This window comes from Trichosurus vulpecula, chromosome 1, assembly GCF_011100635.1.
Source record: "Trichosurus vulpecula isolate mTriVul1 chromosome 1, mTriVul1.pri, whole genome shotgun sequence".
NCBI classification, from domain to species: domain Eukaryota; kingdom Metazoa; phylum Chordata; class Mammalia; order Diprotodontia; family Phalangeridae; genus Trichosurus; species Trichosurus vulpecula.
The window spans coordinates 534,528,439-534,545,325 of record NC_050573.1 but is presented as its reverse complement, the minus strand read 5'-3'; the positions used below and the strand labels follow the sequence as shown (position 1 = coordinate 534,545,325).

Sequence of the window (16,887 nt, the reverse complement as noted above, 5' to 3'; positions counted from 1 at the left end):
ATATGACATAGCCTTACAGTAGTACTCAACTGCTTTAACATGAGGATTCTTTTTCACATGGAAAAAATTTCACCAACCTTCCCATGATTGCAATTTATTATAAGCATCTATTATTTGAGAAAATACCCAAGGACAAATTTGACTCTGAATTCAAGAATGCTTTTAAAAGAATTTGTATTTTCCTAATCACAACAGCATCCACATAAATTTTAAAATTAGTCATACATATATGCGTGAGACATATTATTTATTCAGTCTGCAGAAGGTGTGTTTCCTTATTTATTATCTGGAGTCACACCGCATATTTTGTTAGAGCTAAATAAAGATCAAAATAACAAAATGACAATGTGTAGTTTACATATGGGTTTGAGGACCCTTGGCAATAACTCTGCCCACAATGGCAACAACTCAGCTACCTATCATAAATAGTATTTTCTTACATAAAAGTGCCCCTTTAGGCTTTTTTTGATCCCCTTAGCTGCTAGCGCTCCATCCCTTAAATTACCTCGTTTATTTTGTGTTTATTCTGTATATGATTGTAAATGTGCATCTTGTCTTTACTCATAGAATCTAAGCTCTTGGATGGCAAGGAATGATCCATTTCTGGTCTTTGTATCTGTAATGGCAAGCAGTGTGGGACTTTTTGATGTTTTTTCTTTTGGAATGCTTCTCAGCACTGGGGCAATCAAGTGCCTTTGATTGAATCTTGCCTTTGTTCCAATCAAGCGTCTTTGATTGAATCAAGAGTCTTTTATGACCTGCTTAGGTCACAAGAAAGCCTAAGTTGCATGAGTTTGAGTCACGTGGTTGTGATGCCTTCTGACCCTAAAGAAGTGTGTATATATACTCTGATGTTAGCATTTTGTTTTGGGGGCTCACTCATTGGAAGAGTGTTCCTGTGACTTGGCCAGATGAGACTCTGGGAAGCCATTAAGGAGTCCCCCTAGCTTTGAAAGCCCAGATGTTGGTGCTTCTCTCTCTGGTGACTATGTATGTATTGCTATGGACAGACAGAAGCTCTGCCTGCTGATTTCTGCTTGTAATTTCTGTTTGTGTTTTCTCTGAAGTCTGGGGTGCTGACTTTTTCCCCTGAACTAAGTGAATGATATATGTATGTTTAATTAAAGTGAGATTGTAAACCCCTTAAAATTGCTTTCCTTAGAAAAGCAGATCAAAGAAACTATGCTAGCAGCCCTCCTGTGTGCTGGTGTTATTGGCCTTACACACCCCACAGCAGCTGCAAGTAACATTGTTGTTACAGTATACCCAGTGTCTGTCACACAATAGACGTTTAATAAATGCTCATTGATAAAAGAAAGAGGTTCTCAAATCTACTTCTCCCTGTCTTTCTGCTGACCTCCAATTTCACAGCTCCAACTTCCTTTCAGACATCTTGAATTGTATGTCCAGTAGTCATCTTAAACTCAGTATGTCCAAAACAGAACTCATTATCTTTCTCCCTAAACCCCACCACCTCCTACTTTCCCTATTACTAGAGAGGGCAATGCCATCCCCTTAGTTCCTCAGGCTTACAACCTAGAAGTCATTCTGGATTCCTCACCATCTCTTATTCCCCTATATTCAAGCTGTTGCCAAGGCCTTCGAATTTCACCTTTGCAATATCTTTGTCTCCTCAGTCACTGCCACCACTCTAGTACAGGCCCTCATCACCTCACTCCTTGATTATTGCAAATAGCTTGCTGGTGGGTCTGCCTGCCTCAAGTTTCTCCTAATTCCAATCTATCCTCCATTCAGCCACCAAAGTGATTTTCCTAAAACAAAGGAACAACTATGCCATCCCTACTCAATAAACTCCAGTGGCTCCCTATTTCCTCCAAACAAAATCCGTTTTTGACATTCAAAGCTTTTCATAACCTTGTCTCCTTCTACCTTTCCAGTCTTCTTATGCCCTACTCCCCACCACAGACTCTTCGATCCAGTAATGTTGGCTTCTGGGTTGTCCTACAAACAAGACACTCCACCTCTTGGCTCTGGGAATTTTCTCTGGCTGACTCCCATGCCTACAGTACTCTCCCTTCCCAACTCTACCCCTGCCCTTTCCTCGAATCCCTTTAAATCCCAACTAAAATTCCATCCTCTACAGGAAACTCTTCCCAACTCCTCTAGATTCTATGCCTTCCCTCTAGCTTGTTTGTACAGTTATATCTTACACATCATGCCTTTCCCCATTGTGGTTTTGATATAGCACCAGCCAGCATGAGAAATTAAATGAGAATTTTTGGGGAGTTTTGCAGAAGCTATAAATGACACTGGAAGGCCAGTAGATGCCACAGAAAAAGTTCGGAAAGTCAGAAATGCATAAAATATGGGCACAATATTGTATAATAATATATTTTATCTTTAATACCATAAATATACATAATTTCTTTTTTTAAAGTTAAAATAAGTAAAAAGTTAAAGTTTCATTTTTAAAATTTCTTTTTCATGCAGCATTTTTACTTAATATTGACCTGCATACACCCTATGACCAAATATTTAACCCAAATTTTACAATAAGGTACTATAAACAGCCCATAAAAGAAAAAGAAAAAATTCAGACTTCTCTGATATAAAGGGAGAATAAAAAAATTTTACATGGATTTTCCAAATCTCACGGGGCACTGTGCCCCTAACCCCCACGATAACTGAACATATCTGTGCACTTGTTGTCTCCCCCATTAGTGAACTGCACTGATATTTAGAGAAAGGAGTAATTGGAGAAGGCTTCATGGAGGAGATGAGATTTGGATTGGGTCTTGAAGGATGGACGGGCTTTGGATAAGAAAAAAAAAAGCTTCTAGGTAAGGGAAGATTTGAACTCCCTTCAAAAATTTTCAAGAATTTTTTTTCAACCTTAATTATATGCATAATATATTAGGGAAATACATGACCCCCAAAGGAGACCAAGAACAATCACAAAAAATTCTTTTTACTCTCATATTATATTTGCTTATGGGTTTAGATTTACAAAGTAGGAATTCACTCCCTCTTCCATATTATGAATTATGAATTAGAATATGCTTCCATGAGGTGAATGGTAGTTCCTGGTTAGCCTTATAATCCCCAGCTCTAAATTTCCCACAGACAGAATTAATTGGGAAAAAGAGACTAAGCAAACTTTCCTACTTAATTAGGCTTTTTGTTGAAGAACAAAATCCCTTAGTGATACTGGTTAATGATTGCATAGACCTCAATAATAATCAAACATTTCCTTTAAATCTTGCTCTAATTACGTGGTTTTAAAATTGTTTTGAAAAATAAACTCCCTGTTACAATTTGGTATCTTTCTCATTAATCCTTAACTATTATCAAACATTATCTACCCTGACTCTCGATTTCTCCTACCTTTGATTGTAACAAATTCACCCTGAATATTCCTCACAGTTTCCTCTGTACAGTTCTCCTCCGAGACTTCAGGACAATTCAGCCCCAGAAATCTCGATATTGCTTTCCCTGACCGTCAGTCATACCTCCTCCGAGGGGGCGCTAAGGAGAAAAGTGAATAGAGTTCTGGACTTTGAGTGAAGAAGGCTTGAGTTTAAAATCCTGCTTCAGGCATCTACTAACTGTGTGACCTTGGACGAGTCTCTAAACCTCTCTGATCCTACTTCCTCATCCCGTAAAATAAGGATAATAATAGCTAGATTTTGCATAGCTAAGTTTGCCTACGTTACATCACTTGATCCTCGTTAACACTCTGCCAGGTAAGTGCTATTATTATCTTCACTTTACAGATGAGGAAACTGAGGCTGAGAGGGCAAAATGACTTGCCAGAGTCATACAGCTAGTACCCTTCAGATGTCAGAATTCCAAAAATAGAAGACAGGGAAGGAGGGAGGGAGGGAGAGAGAGATGGGGGGAGGGGGAGAGAGAGAGAGAGAGAGAGAGAGAGAGAGAGAGAGAGAGAGAGAGAGAGAGGGAAGGAGGGGGACAGAGAGAGAGAGAGAGACAGAGAGAGACAGAGAGAGAGAGTGGGGGGAGGGAGAGAGAGAAGGAGAGAGAGAGGAAGGGAGAGAGGGAAGGGGGGGACAGAGAGAGAAAAAGAGAGAGAGAGAGGGAGAGAGAGACAGAGAGAGAGAGTGGGGGCAGGGAGAGAGAGAGAGGGAGAGAGAGAGGGAGGGAGAGAGGGAAGGGGGGGACAGAGAGAGAGGGAGAGAGAGAGGGAGGGAGAGGGAGAGAGAGAGAAAGAGAGAGACTGACTCTTTTTTAAGGGAAGCTTCAGCAAATTTCTCCCACTACTTCATTTTACACACCATCCAGCTAAGCTATTGATCAGATTTACGGTCTGTTGTTTCCATAGCAACCATCACACCCAAGATGAGTTATAAAATATCTTTCTGAAAGACCTTGAAGTTACAAAACCTAGTTCCTTCCACAGAATAAGATTCTGCATTCCAACCCTTTTTATTCTCTGGCTCCTTATCCTTTTCCCGACCCTTTGATGCTGTTCAGTAGTTTTCAATCATGTATACTTTGTGACTCCATTTGGTGTTTTCTTGGTCAAGACACTGGAGTAGTTTGCCATTTTCTTCTCCAGCTTTTACAGATGAGGAAACGGAGGCAATCAGGGTTAAGTGACTTGCCTAGGGTCACACAGCTAGGAAGTGTCTGAAGCCAAATTTGAACTCAGGTCTTCCTGACTCTAGGCCCAGTGCTCCATCTACTGCACCACCTACTTTCCAGAGTTGGTCAATTTTTTTTTTCTCTTAAAACTGATTTTCTTTCTTTCCTCCTTCCTCTCTCTTTCCTTCTTTCTTCCTTTCTCTCTCTCTCCTTCCTTCCTCTCTCTCTCTCTCTCTCTCTCTCTCTCTCTCTCTCTCTCTCTCTCTTCATTTCTTCACCAATCATCCCAGGTTCCTATGTTCATCACTTTGGAGCTCTCCTAACTCATCCTTCTCCTTCAGTTACCAATTCTACCTCCTGCACCATCTCCTCTATCTATCCCTCTTTCCTCTACAGTCACTGTAACTGCCCTAGCATGGACTCTCATTACCACTCATCTGAACTCTAGTGCAATAGACTCTTTGTAGGACTCCCCATCTCTACTCTCTCCCCACCTCTAACTCAACCTTCCTATCACTGCCAAAATATTCTTCATTATTCATAAATCTTACCCTGTAAATACTCCTCTGTTCAAAAATATTCAGTGTCAAAGATTTATGATGAAAAATGCTATCCACCTCCAGATAGAGAGCAGATAAATGTTGCGTATAGATTGAAATATTTTTTTCTCTTTATTTTTCTTCCTTTTTTTCTCTCAACATGGCTAATGTGGAAAGATATTTTATATAACTTCTTATATATAATGAGTATCATATTTTTTGTCTTCTTAATAGGTAGCGGATGGAGAGAGGAAGAGAATTTGGAACTGAAAATAAAATTAAAAAAAAACTCAATGGCTACTGATTACCTACCAAATAAAGTTCACCCTTCTCTGCCTGGCATTCAAGGCCTTCAGCAATATGGCACCATCATACCTTTCCAGTTTTACTTTATATTTCTCCATCTGTGCACTCTAGGCTTCAGCTAGATTGGACAACTATCTGTTCCCTCACCATGTGACATAACCTGAGGCCTCTGGTGCTTCTGCTCAGGCTGATCCCTCTACTTGAACATGTTCCTTCCCTATCCTTCAAAGCCCAATGAAAATATTACCTCCTCCAGGAAGCCTTCCTAGATCTCTACTGCCACCTCTCCACCTCCCTCCTCAGATTCTACAAAGCACTTCGTTTTATACCTGTGATGCATTTACTATCCTTATATTGTTAGCTTCCTGTGGGCAGGGCCAGTCTTTTACCTTTCTTTGTATCCCCAAGGCTAAGTACCTGGCCTGATGCTTAATAAATGTTTATTGACTACTATATACTACTATTGTGTATTATAGCAACTTGCATCGAAGTCTATCCCTAGATTAGAACGCAAGTTACAAAAAGGCAGAGACTGTGTCTAATCTAAACATTATCTTATCTAAACATATCTCCTCTCTTCTCACCTAGCACAGGTACTTATTAAATATTTGTTGTTACTAAATGAGCTTTGGAGTCAAGAAGACCTCAGACACATACTAGTTGTCAGTATGTCAGTTGACCCCTTGGTGCCACAGCTAGCTCTAAGCCTCTAAGTTGTAGCAAAGGTACCAACCTACATTGGTAGATGAAGTCATCTGAGAATTCTGTACACCAACAAAATCACAGGTCTACTCCCTTTTCTCTTAAGTTCTATTTAAATACATCTTAATCTTGTTTTCAGTTTCCTTATCTGTAACATGACTAGGTTGGACCTGATGATTTCTGAGGTCCCTTTAGGTATCCTGTGATTCTATGATCTTAATTTTTTTTAAAAAAATCATTATTAAATAGCCTACCAAATTATAACAGTAGTCCTTTTTCAGGATGGCTAAGAAGGCCCACCTAGTTTTGCTGAGTTGTAAGGACAGACGAGCCACATGAAAGCAACATGTTGAACATTTTGAGGAATGGGAACTACAGGCTGCATCTCTCAGAGTTTGACTAGCTATTTCTAGAAGGGGGGAAAGTGTGTTTGGTACAAAACTTCCTTTGTCTTGTTCTTCCCAGCAAGGGAATGCTAATGGGTGTGGAAAGGATAAAGTAAGGAAGAGAAACCAGAGGTAAAAAGGGAAAAAAGATCTCAAAGACTAATGCCATGGGCTTTTTATGGGGGATTTTAAATGCCTGTCCCTAGAAAACTATGACAAAAATTTGAAAAGAAATAAAGTAGAGAATGGAATGACTGAGCACCCAGAAAGCAATAACTCACATGGGGACAAAATGCAAGATTTTTACATAGTTATTTGCTCTGGTATTTGTAGTAGTATCACTGACCTTTCTCTAGCCCTGCATTATACAGAAGCAAATCAAGTACTTCCTGATTCCATGTACCATATCTTCTCATCTTCCAGTTCTTCAGCCCCACCCAAGCTTCAGTATCAATCCTTCTTCAGTTTTTCCACACTTGTCCATATCTTGGTTTGCTCAGGCAGTTATATTCAACAGAATGGGCCATACAGATTTACCTCCAAATACCAGATATTTCCATGCTTTTCCAGCATCTTGGAAAGAACCCTGGATTTAAGTTTAGGGGCCTGGGTTCTGGTCCTGGTTTTACCACTAAGTAGTTTTGTTACCTTGGACAAATCACTTTCCTTGTCTGCATTTCTCATTCTTCACCAGAGAAATGAAAAGGTTGGACCAAGATAATCTCTAAGGTCCTATCCAGCTCAGACATTCTATAATCTTTCCTTCTCTTTTTAATTCCCCCAATCTTCCTGTGGCTTGCTTCTCTTCTCAGTGCCAATATTTCTAGCTCCTTTTGGAGAATCATTACTCTCCTTCCTGTGAAGAAGTAGGAGGCAAGCAACCTTAGAATGTCTGCTCCGTCATCAGAAGTGGTTTAGAAGCAAGTCTGCAAACATGTCCTAAAAACTAAATAGCCCACAATGTTTTTTTTCCCCACTAGATTGCCCTCCCAGTCAAGGGTTACACTGTGATTGAAAAATAAAATCGTAAGTCACTTCTATTCACCCGACACATATTTTTATTCGCCCGGAGGAGTAGGCAAGTAGCTAATTGTAAGGTTAGCTTTAAGATTTCTAAATTTAAAGAGTTCAGTGTTTAACAGACTCTGCAGCTGACAAAATATAAAAACTGTGCCCACATGATGCCAGTCACCTGGATATGTAGAAATGTTTGGAAGAGTAAGTGGGTTTTTCACTTTTCATTCGGATGTTTGGCATCAAATAGATGTTGCTTAAATGTAATCCTATCCTACCTGTCTGTCTCACTTTAAAAATCTGAAGTTAAAAATACATGTAGATTTACAGTTCTTGAAGACAGGGGGAAGGAGGGAATTTTCTTTGCAAAAGATTTTTTTTTAAATTTTACAGAATGTTGGCTTTAAATAGTAAGCTGCCTTTAGTACATTCTTTTTAGAAATAGAACTTCACAAGTTCACATCTATTACATAAAGTAAAACAAAATAAAGCTTTCCATTTTCCAAAACAATGGTCAGTTTTCTCTGGAATTATTAGTGAGGTACCCTGTTGGAAGTTTTGCCATCCATGCTACTCTACATTCCCTTACACCAATAGTACATCCAAATTTGTAATGACTGTACCAGAAATTCATATCCTTTGACCTTTTATCTTTTTAGGAAAGAGAGTTTTATATATTTGTGTCAAGTGCATATAGAGTTTAGATGTCAATCTTTGAAGAGAAATGTTTAATACAAAAGACTTTTTCCTAGTCCACATATTTTCTTCTAACTATAGTTGCCTTGGTTTTATTTGTGCAAAAGCTTTTAAATGTATGCAACTGAAATTATTTGTCTTGTTTTCTATAATCTCCTTTGTCCTATATATAGTTATGAATTTTCCCCTAATCCACAGCTGTGAAAGATACTGCCTTCCATTTTCTAATTTCTTTAATGTAAAACTTTGCATATTTAGATCATTTTATCAGTTGGGATTTGTTATGGTATATGGTACAAGATTCTGGTCAAAATCTATTTTTCTACGAAACTGCTTTCAGTACTTGTGAAATGAGAGCGCCTTTCCCAGTATTCTGTGTTCTTAGAATTATTAAACATTATACCTTTCACTCTACTTAGGGAAAAAAGAGATTTAGGATATATTTAAGTTCCCTTTCTTACACTCCTGAAACTGCTTAGGAAACTGTTAACTATATCAATTGAACAATTAACATAAAAATTACTATTTTAATTGCTAATAATTCTTATTTAACATTTCATTAGCAGAAACCCAAAGGCCTTCTTTTAAACAACACTGTTAGCCTATCTCAAGATGCTATGGGTAACTGAAAGTAATAAAATTGATATCTTTTTAAAAAACATTATCTATAATTCACAGATACAGAGCTGCAAGGAACCTTACAGGCCAACTAATTCAAGTCTTCCTTTTCCAAAAGGAAAATGAAACCCAGAGAAGTTCAATAATTTGACCCAGGTCACAAAGTTAGTAAGTGACCAAGGCAGGATTCAAAGCCAGATCCTCTGATTCTAAGTCCAATTCATTTTCTACTGTACAGTGCTGCCTATTGATTGACCTTTCTTCTAGTCATGATGAACTGGCAAAATTTTGCCCCCTTATATTCAACATATATATTGCATTCAACTTGTAGCTGAAAATGAATAACGATGTAGCAAGGTCATACTGTTTGTACAACAATCAAGTTGTACTTCAAAGTGCATCAGATCCAATTTTTTTTAAAGATCAAGTTATAATTATTGTTATAGAAAAGAGGCTTTTATGGGGAGTGGGAAGACAAAGGATTAGGTTCTGTATTCCCAACTGAGCCCCTGAGTTTAATACTGTTTACCCCAGGATTAAAAAACATGGATGGTCATAGACAACAGAAATTATTCACAATGTTCATGTAGAAATTATATGTCCTAAACATACATTTGAAGGGTTTTGGGATTTTGTTGGTATGGATACTCCCACCATCAGAACAGATCATAAATCCTCTGTACCGTAGCAGGTGGTTTTCATGAGTTAAGGTAGCTAAACAAATTCTAGGTCCTAGTAGCCAAGCTTCTGGTGATGAGCATCTTCAAACTTAGCTAGACTGATCCTCTGATGAGGCAGGAAGGGTGGGTGACCTTTATTATCCCCACTTTGTAGATGAGAAAATAGCCAATTTCACCAATATTCATTGGCCTCTAAATGACCTGTCCGAAGTCACATAACATCACATAAGTGGTGGGCAAAGCGGGAGCTAGAACTCAGGTTTTCAGCTTTGCTGCCCAATGTTCTTTCCATTTTAACAAGCCTTCTACCTAACCAAAAGAGTCTGACACTGAAGTAAACTTATCATGGTGACTAGAAGACTCCTTCCACATGTCTTTCCTTTCAGTCCCACCAGATTCCCTCATGCATGTCTTAGTTCTCCTTTTGAATCTTCCCTCCCTTCTCTCTTCATACCCTCAACTCCTTTTCTTCACCTCTTTGCTCACTTTGCTTAGACTTTGGAGAAAAAAGAATGGCCCCGCCCCCTGGTTTCATGTTCAAGGCTGGCCTTCTGCAGCCTAATTTACTCAAACAAATTGCAAGAGGTCTCACATTACTAATAAGAGCTAAGCTGGCAAGACCTCCCCTGCAACGGAGCTCAGACTGTTCCCAGCTTGCTCACTCCCCGTGTAAACCCAATACCAAACCATGCTTAGAATGTAATTCTCAGGTAGGATTTTATTTTAAGAATAGCCCCCAAACAAAGTTACTTCCTATAAAAACATATTACCCTTTGGACTGGGGAGGGGGTGTCTCCAATCTCTTTGTTATTTTCATTTAATGGAAGCTCTGAAATTATGAACGGGCTGGAAAAAGGGAGAAGTTCTTGAGAGTGAAGTCCAAGAACAGGGTGGAGAGAAGGGACGGGTGTTGACAATACAGTCCTCAAGAACAGAGAGGGGAGGGGAGGGGGAAAACTCTGCCAGCTACGCTGGCCTCCCTTCTGGGAGTCTTGGCAACCTGAACTGAAAAGAGAATGGTGTGTCAGAATGGAGATTAGGTGAAGAGGGTGGGGGAGGTCATGGCAAGGCAGCAGTCATCAGTTTAGAGAGCTGCCATACAAGGCTTCAGATTCTACTGGTAGGTGTCAATCTACCTGCTAGAAATTCTTGCTATGCCTCCCAAATCATCATACATTTGACAATTCCATTTTAAAAAAATCCTTGAACTAGAGACTAGATGTTTGGTATGGCAACAAAACTAATGGTGAACCACAAGCAGAACTGGGATGGAGAGAGCAGGCCCTATCAGGTGTTCAATAACATGGGTCCCATTGTGAGGACCTTACAATGGTAAGTGGAGGAATACAAGAGATAGGTTTGGCCTGAGGAAGGACGATGAATCAGGAGAAGGAGGCGGTATTAACTATGGAAATGAAAGAAAGAAATGGTTTAGCAAGTAAAAATACTTGAACAGAGGAAGAAGAATGGGGGGAACCAAGGAAGGAAGGAAATAAGTCCCTGTGAAGAATTAAAGGCCAGTTTAGGGCTTTAGGACAGAAAGGAAACAAGCACTTATTAAATAATTACTATGGGCCAGGTACTGTGCTGAGACAAATATGATGTCATTTGATCCTTACAACAACCCTAGGTGATAGGTGCTTTCATGATCTCCATTTTATAGTAGAGAAAACTGAGGCACATAGAGAAATTTAAGTGACTTGCCCAGGGTCACATGGCTGTATTTGAACTTGGGGCTTCCTCAATCTCTATTCTATCCACTGCACCATCCAGCTACCTTCTTTTTTGGAGGGAGCCACTTTCAAAAGCCAAAAGAAACCTAGCATTGTACAGCCTAAAGAGATAATGTAGTCACCTTCATCTAGCATACAATTCACTTTATTCTGGAGTTTTAACAGTCTTAGTTCTTTACAATGCAATTTGGTTTTTAGGAAATATGCAGCTAAGAATATAAATGTAAAGTAACAAAAATAAAATTTGGAGAATAGAGCATAAGATAGCACCAGACAGATCCTGTATGTTTAGGGTTTTCAGATGTCCATATTTTAACCTTCCTACTCAACCTTTATTTCCCTCCAGGAAATTCTCCATATAGTAGGTTACTTTCCAAATAGAGACCATGATATGGCTTCATTGCTTGGTGTTAGTGGAAAGGGGCAAATGATATCACAGATCTGGGGCTGGAAAGGACCTCAAAGGCTAGCTAGTCCAATCCCTTCATTTTACAAATAAAGAAACTGAGGTCTAGAGAAGTTAAGTGACTTGCCCACAGTCACAGAGACAGGAAGCATCAGAAGTGAGATTGGAACCTGGGTCTTTCCACCCAGAGTCAATACTCCTCCTATTATATCATGCTTCCTCCTGTACTGTTTTTGCTCTGTAATAAGATGGTACAGGACTATACTGAAAAACGAAGCCCCAGTCTATGGAAAAGTGTAAAAAGCTCTAATAACATAACTGGTTTTCGTGAGCCACATGCCTCATGTTCTAGTATACCCGATAAAAACCCTGTAAGCCAAGTTGTATCCCAAACTAAAATTTTATGATCAGTTAAATACACTCTGGAAAAATAAAGAATGATAATGGAAGCACAGACAGACTATTAACCATAACAGCTCTAAAGGGTTTCACTAGTATGATAGATCATAAAAAAAGACTGCATTAAAAATGACCAGTTTTAAGATTAATTTGTTATGGTGTAAAAGAAGCATATGACCCTAATCCTTAAAAATATATCTATCATTCTTGCAATTGCCTAAAAGAATTCCACTTTCATTAAGGCACTTTAAAATGCAGACATCATAAAAAATTGAATTAATTCTAGGCACTTAAGGTTTGAGGCACTACAGCAAAGTGTTGGAAAATAAAAGTGGTTCTTCTGTTTTGAAACAAGTATCATGTTCATGCTCTTTTAAAATTTGATTTCAGTGGGCTGCCAAATTACATTTATAGTCATCTATTATCAATGGTAGGTGGAGGCATAGAAGAAATGGATGTGGCCAAAGGAACAATGACCAATCAGGAGAAGGAGGCAGTACCAGCTATGGAATTCCCCCTGGAGAAATGGAAATGTAAGAAAAATGAAAGCTTTGGTTTAGCAAGTAAAAATGAAAAGACCTTAGCTGAAAAAGCCAAGGTCTCCCACTGCATCCTGGGCCGTCTCTGGTTGCCCTGATCTGTATCTAGCCACTGGACCCAGATGGCTCTAGAGGAGAGAGTGAGGCTGGTCACTTTGCACAGCCCTCCCTCATTTAAATCTAATTCAATTGCAAGTCATGTCATCATCTCCCTGATGTCATGGTCCTCTTCAAGAGGGAAGGACAAACCACAACCACGAATGTATCTAAACTAGCGGAATAGAATGAGGGAAAGCAAGGAAGAAAGAAAAAAGATGAAAGGAGATGGGTCCCCAAACTGGGACAGAGATTACCAAGGCCAAATGAAGGTGAAGCCCAGAAACTTTAAGGGATGCATGCAGGCAGTAAAAAGCAGATTCGAACCCAGGATCTCTAATAGGAATGGGCCTAAGTGGTTTCTCTTTCATTCTAGGAAAGATTATACATAGGGACCATTCTTTACACTTTTATTATAGCCCTAGATTGCATAATACAGGATTAAGCATCCAGGAAGGGAACAAATACTTGTTAGTAATCAGAACCAGTCCATCAGTGATCTAAGACTTCTTGATGCTTCCCTGAAAAAAGACAAATGTATCTAAGAATTCCTCCATGACAGATTGGCTATCACCAGAAAAGATGAGCCCTAATCACTAGGCTACTTGCTTTCCTAGTGTTTACAAAGCCAAGCATCTTTACAGTCATGGCCACAAGTATTCATAGTACAAAGGATTCTAAATTAAAGAAAGCAAACATAAACTCCCTTTGTGGTTTTGAAAATGACTTGGATGCAAGATTCTAGCCATATAAAAACCCACATCCAGGAACTATACAGTGGGTGAGAGAGGAAAGAAAAGGGGGAGGGGAAGGGAAGAAAAAGGGAGGAGAAAAAAGGGGAGGGAAGGGACAGAGAGGGGGAAAGGAGGGAGAAAGAAAAGGAAAGGGAGAATGGGTGTAGTGAAAGGGGGAAGAAAGGGGGAAAGGAAGGGGAGAACGAAAGGGAGAAACAGAAGGAGGAGGAGGGAGAAAGAAAGGAGAAGGGAGGAAAGGGAAGGGAAAGGAGAGAAAGGGGAAAGGAAGAGGAGAGAGTGAGGAGGACAGAGAAAGGTAGAGGCAGGAGGAGAGAGAGGGAGAGGGAGAGGAGGGGGGGAGAAAGAGGGAAGGGGAATAGAGAAAGGGGAAGAAGGGGAGAGAGAGAGAAGAGTAGAAAGGAAAAGGAGAGGGAGGAGGAGGAGGGAGAGGGAGAGGAGGGAAAGGAAAAGGGAGAAGAAGGGAGAGGGAAAGGAGAAAAGAGAAATGGGAAAGAAGGGGGAAAGGAAGGGGAGAGGAAGGAGAGAGAGAAAGGGAGAGAAGGAGAAAGAGGAAAGAGGGAGATTGAAGAGGGGAAAGAAGGAAAGATGAAGAGAGAGAGGAAAAAAGGAGAGGTTCAGAAAGGGATATAGAGAAAGGGGAAAAGTGAGGAGGAGGGGAAAAGGAGGAAGGGAGGAGGGGAAAGAGATAGAAGAAAAAAAGAGAGGAGAGAAATAGGGAGTGAAGAGGAGACAGAAAGAGAAAAAGATGGAGAGAGGGAGAGGGGAGGAAAGGACCAAGGGACAAAGATAAAGCCTTGCGGAGCAAAATGGAGGCCCGAACATGCCTTTGTCCTCTTAGCCATCCCAGAATCATTGCGTGTTCATCCTGAATGAGAAAGCCTTAAAGAAGCTCCCCTATAATGAAAGCTCTCTCAATGAGGAATATAATAGGAGCCGGTGAAGAAATATTTCTCTTTTTGGAGGGGGGAAGGCAGGGCAATTGGGGTTAAGTAACTTGCCCAACGTCACACAGCAACTAAGTGTGTCAAGTATCTAAGGCCGTATTGGAACTCAGGTCCTCCTGAGTCCAGGGCCAGTGCTCTACTCACTGTGCCACCTAGCTGCCCCCAGTGAAGAAATATTTCATCAGGCATAATAAAGGCTCTGGATAGGGTAAATGGTAGTCTAGTTGTGTATTGTCTGTGGCACCAAGAAGGCTTTCTGCCCCTCCTCCAAACTTCCTCAAAATTGGGTCAATCAACTGCCCAAAGAGGAGGGAAGCAGGATTTGAACCTAGGCCATTTGTCTCCAAATCCAGCCCTCTTTCCACTGTCACAGGCAATTTACAATCGTAAAATATACTTTCCTGGTTTTATTGGATCTTCTCAACAATCCTGAGAGCAAGTAATCATTATTCACATCTCACAGGTGAGGAAGCTATGAGTTACTCAAGTCTTGCAACTATTTAGGAGACAGAATGAGCCCTGGAACCCAAGTCTTTGGATTACAAGTCCAATCCTCTTCCACTTAATAACAGCTTTCATATGTAGAAATGGGGGCTCCTTACTGGGGTGACATACTAAACATGAGTTCCTAATGACTGTGCTGTCCTCAATCTTAGCCCTCCCTTTAACCTCTATACCATACTCTGCAATCCCTTTAATTCCCATCCAGAAATGTAAATTTCTTGGTTATGAATATAAGCATTTGAGGGCAAGAACTGTTTCATTTTTTGACTCTGTCTTCCAAGTTCCTGGCATACAGTAAGAGCTTAATAAATGCTCCTTAAATTTTGTAATGTAGCCGTCTCATAGGATTACAGCTCTAGAGTAGGAAGGGACTTTAACCCTTTCATTTTACAAATGAGGAAACCAAAGCCCACAGGAGGGAGGTAATTTACCCGAGGTCACAAAGGTAGTAGACACTTACAAGGGTGAGTCATGTCACCCTCTTTGCCTCAGTTTACTCATCTGTAAAATGGGCTGGAAAGGGAAAGGACAGAGAACTCCAGTATCTTTGCCAAGAAAACCCCAAATGGAGTCATGCAGAACTGAAAAACGACTGGACAACAACCCAAAGGTAGCAGAACTACCACTGGAACCTGGTCTGGTAACACTCCAGGTTCAGAGATCTGTCTACTGCCCCACACTGCCTGTTGGAGCCCAGCAAAACAATAAACTCAGAAAAAAATCACTCCTGTATAGCATCTTACTGGGCACTAAGTAGGTCAATGGCCTCAAAAATTTGACCAGGACCACAGATACCTCCCTCAGAATTTAAGGATAAGGGCCTCAAGGAAGACTATTGCACAATGTATCCGCCCATAAGAAGGACAGACAGAATCAAGTTGTCCATTGAGCTGATAATCACACATCTACCCAGAGAAGCAGGTCCCTAAAACGTGGCCTGATACAAGAACCATCGGCAGCACTACAGCCTCATAGTTGAACCCAGCCTGCTGGTCTGGTCTTAATCCCTAGAAACCAGAAGAGCTTCTTATTGGTCTACGAAGGTCATTGGGTAATTAGAATAGAGCACGGTAGAAGCCAATGGCATTCAAGCTATGTTGTTATCATCCTCCTTCCAGAACAAAGAAGAATTCTTGAAATTATGTTCCTCTTCAGAGGAATTGCCGCTGGCAAGAGAGATATTCATCAAATGACTAGCTCCGGCAGGCTATCAGAAGGAGATGGACATCTGTTCCTCAGTTCTGGGTAATCAAGTCTGACCAGTTCCTACAGTTGGATATTAGTCCTTACAATAAAGGTGATTTTTTTTTAAAGTTGCATTGAGGCCACTAAAATTTCTCAAGTGCACCAATGTGCTCATACCTGATGACTTGAAGAAAAGAACAGAACAGGATATAGGCAGGAAATCGCTCTTTCTACTACAGATCAATCTCAGGGACAGTAGTCTCAGGGCATAGCAGGACTGCTTTATTGTTTAGCAGGAACTGAATGTCCCCATTAGGAGATCAGCTTGTTTACGAAGCTATTCCCAGGCCTACTGCAAGCTGAAAGATAACTTCATTGAATTACTCTTGCTGCAGAGGAGGTGCCCTTGAGAGAAGCTATCATTTATGCTGCATCATGGCATAGTGTGAACTCAGAGTCAGGAAGACGCAAGTGCCATCTCTCAGGGCGCCCCGAGAAACTCTAAAGCTAGACATTTGCAAAGCAACTGCTGATCTACTTTGGTAGAGGGGTTTTTCCCTTCCTTGGGAGCTTCCATATCAAGGAAATCATAGGTCTGGTCCCTTGAAAATACATAGAGGCAATATGGCCTAAAGAACAGAGTGCTGGATCCTGAATTTGGAGGTCCGGGGTTCAAATCCCACTTCGGACATTTGTGATCTGTGTCACCACAGGCATGTCACTACAGCTTTGTGAGCCAAGGCAGGGCTAGGATTATGTTACAGACTGCTTTTGACCTGAACCAGTAAAAGATGTTTCAGGACTGATGAAATCACAGCTATT

General features: G+C 40.4%; 1 protein-coding gene across 1 annotated transcript in view; it reads right to left on the bottom strand.

The window, feature by feature from the left end:
• Positions 1 to 16,887, bottom strand: part of PRKAR1B (protein kinase cAMP-dependent type I regulatory subunit beta) — a 258,035-nt gene that overhangs the window by 63,821 nt on the left and 177,327 nt on the right. The window lies entirely within an intron of this gene.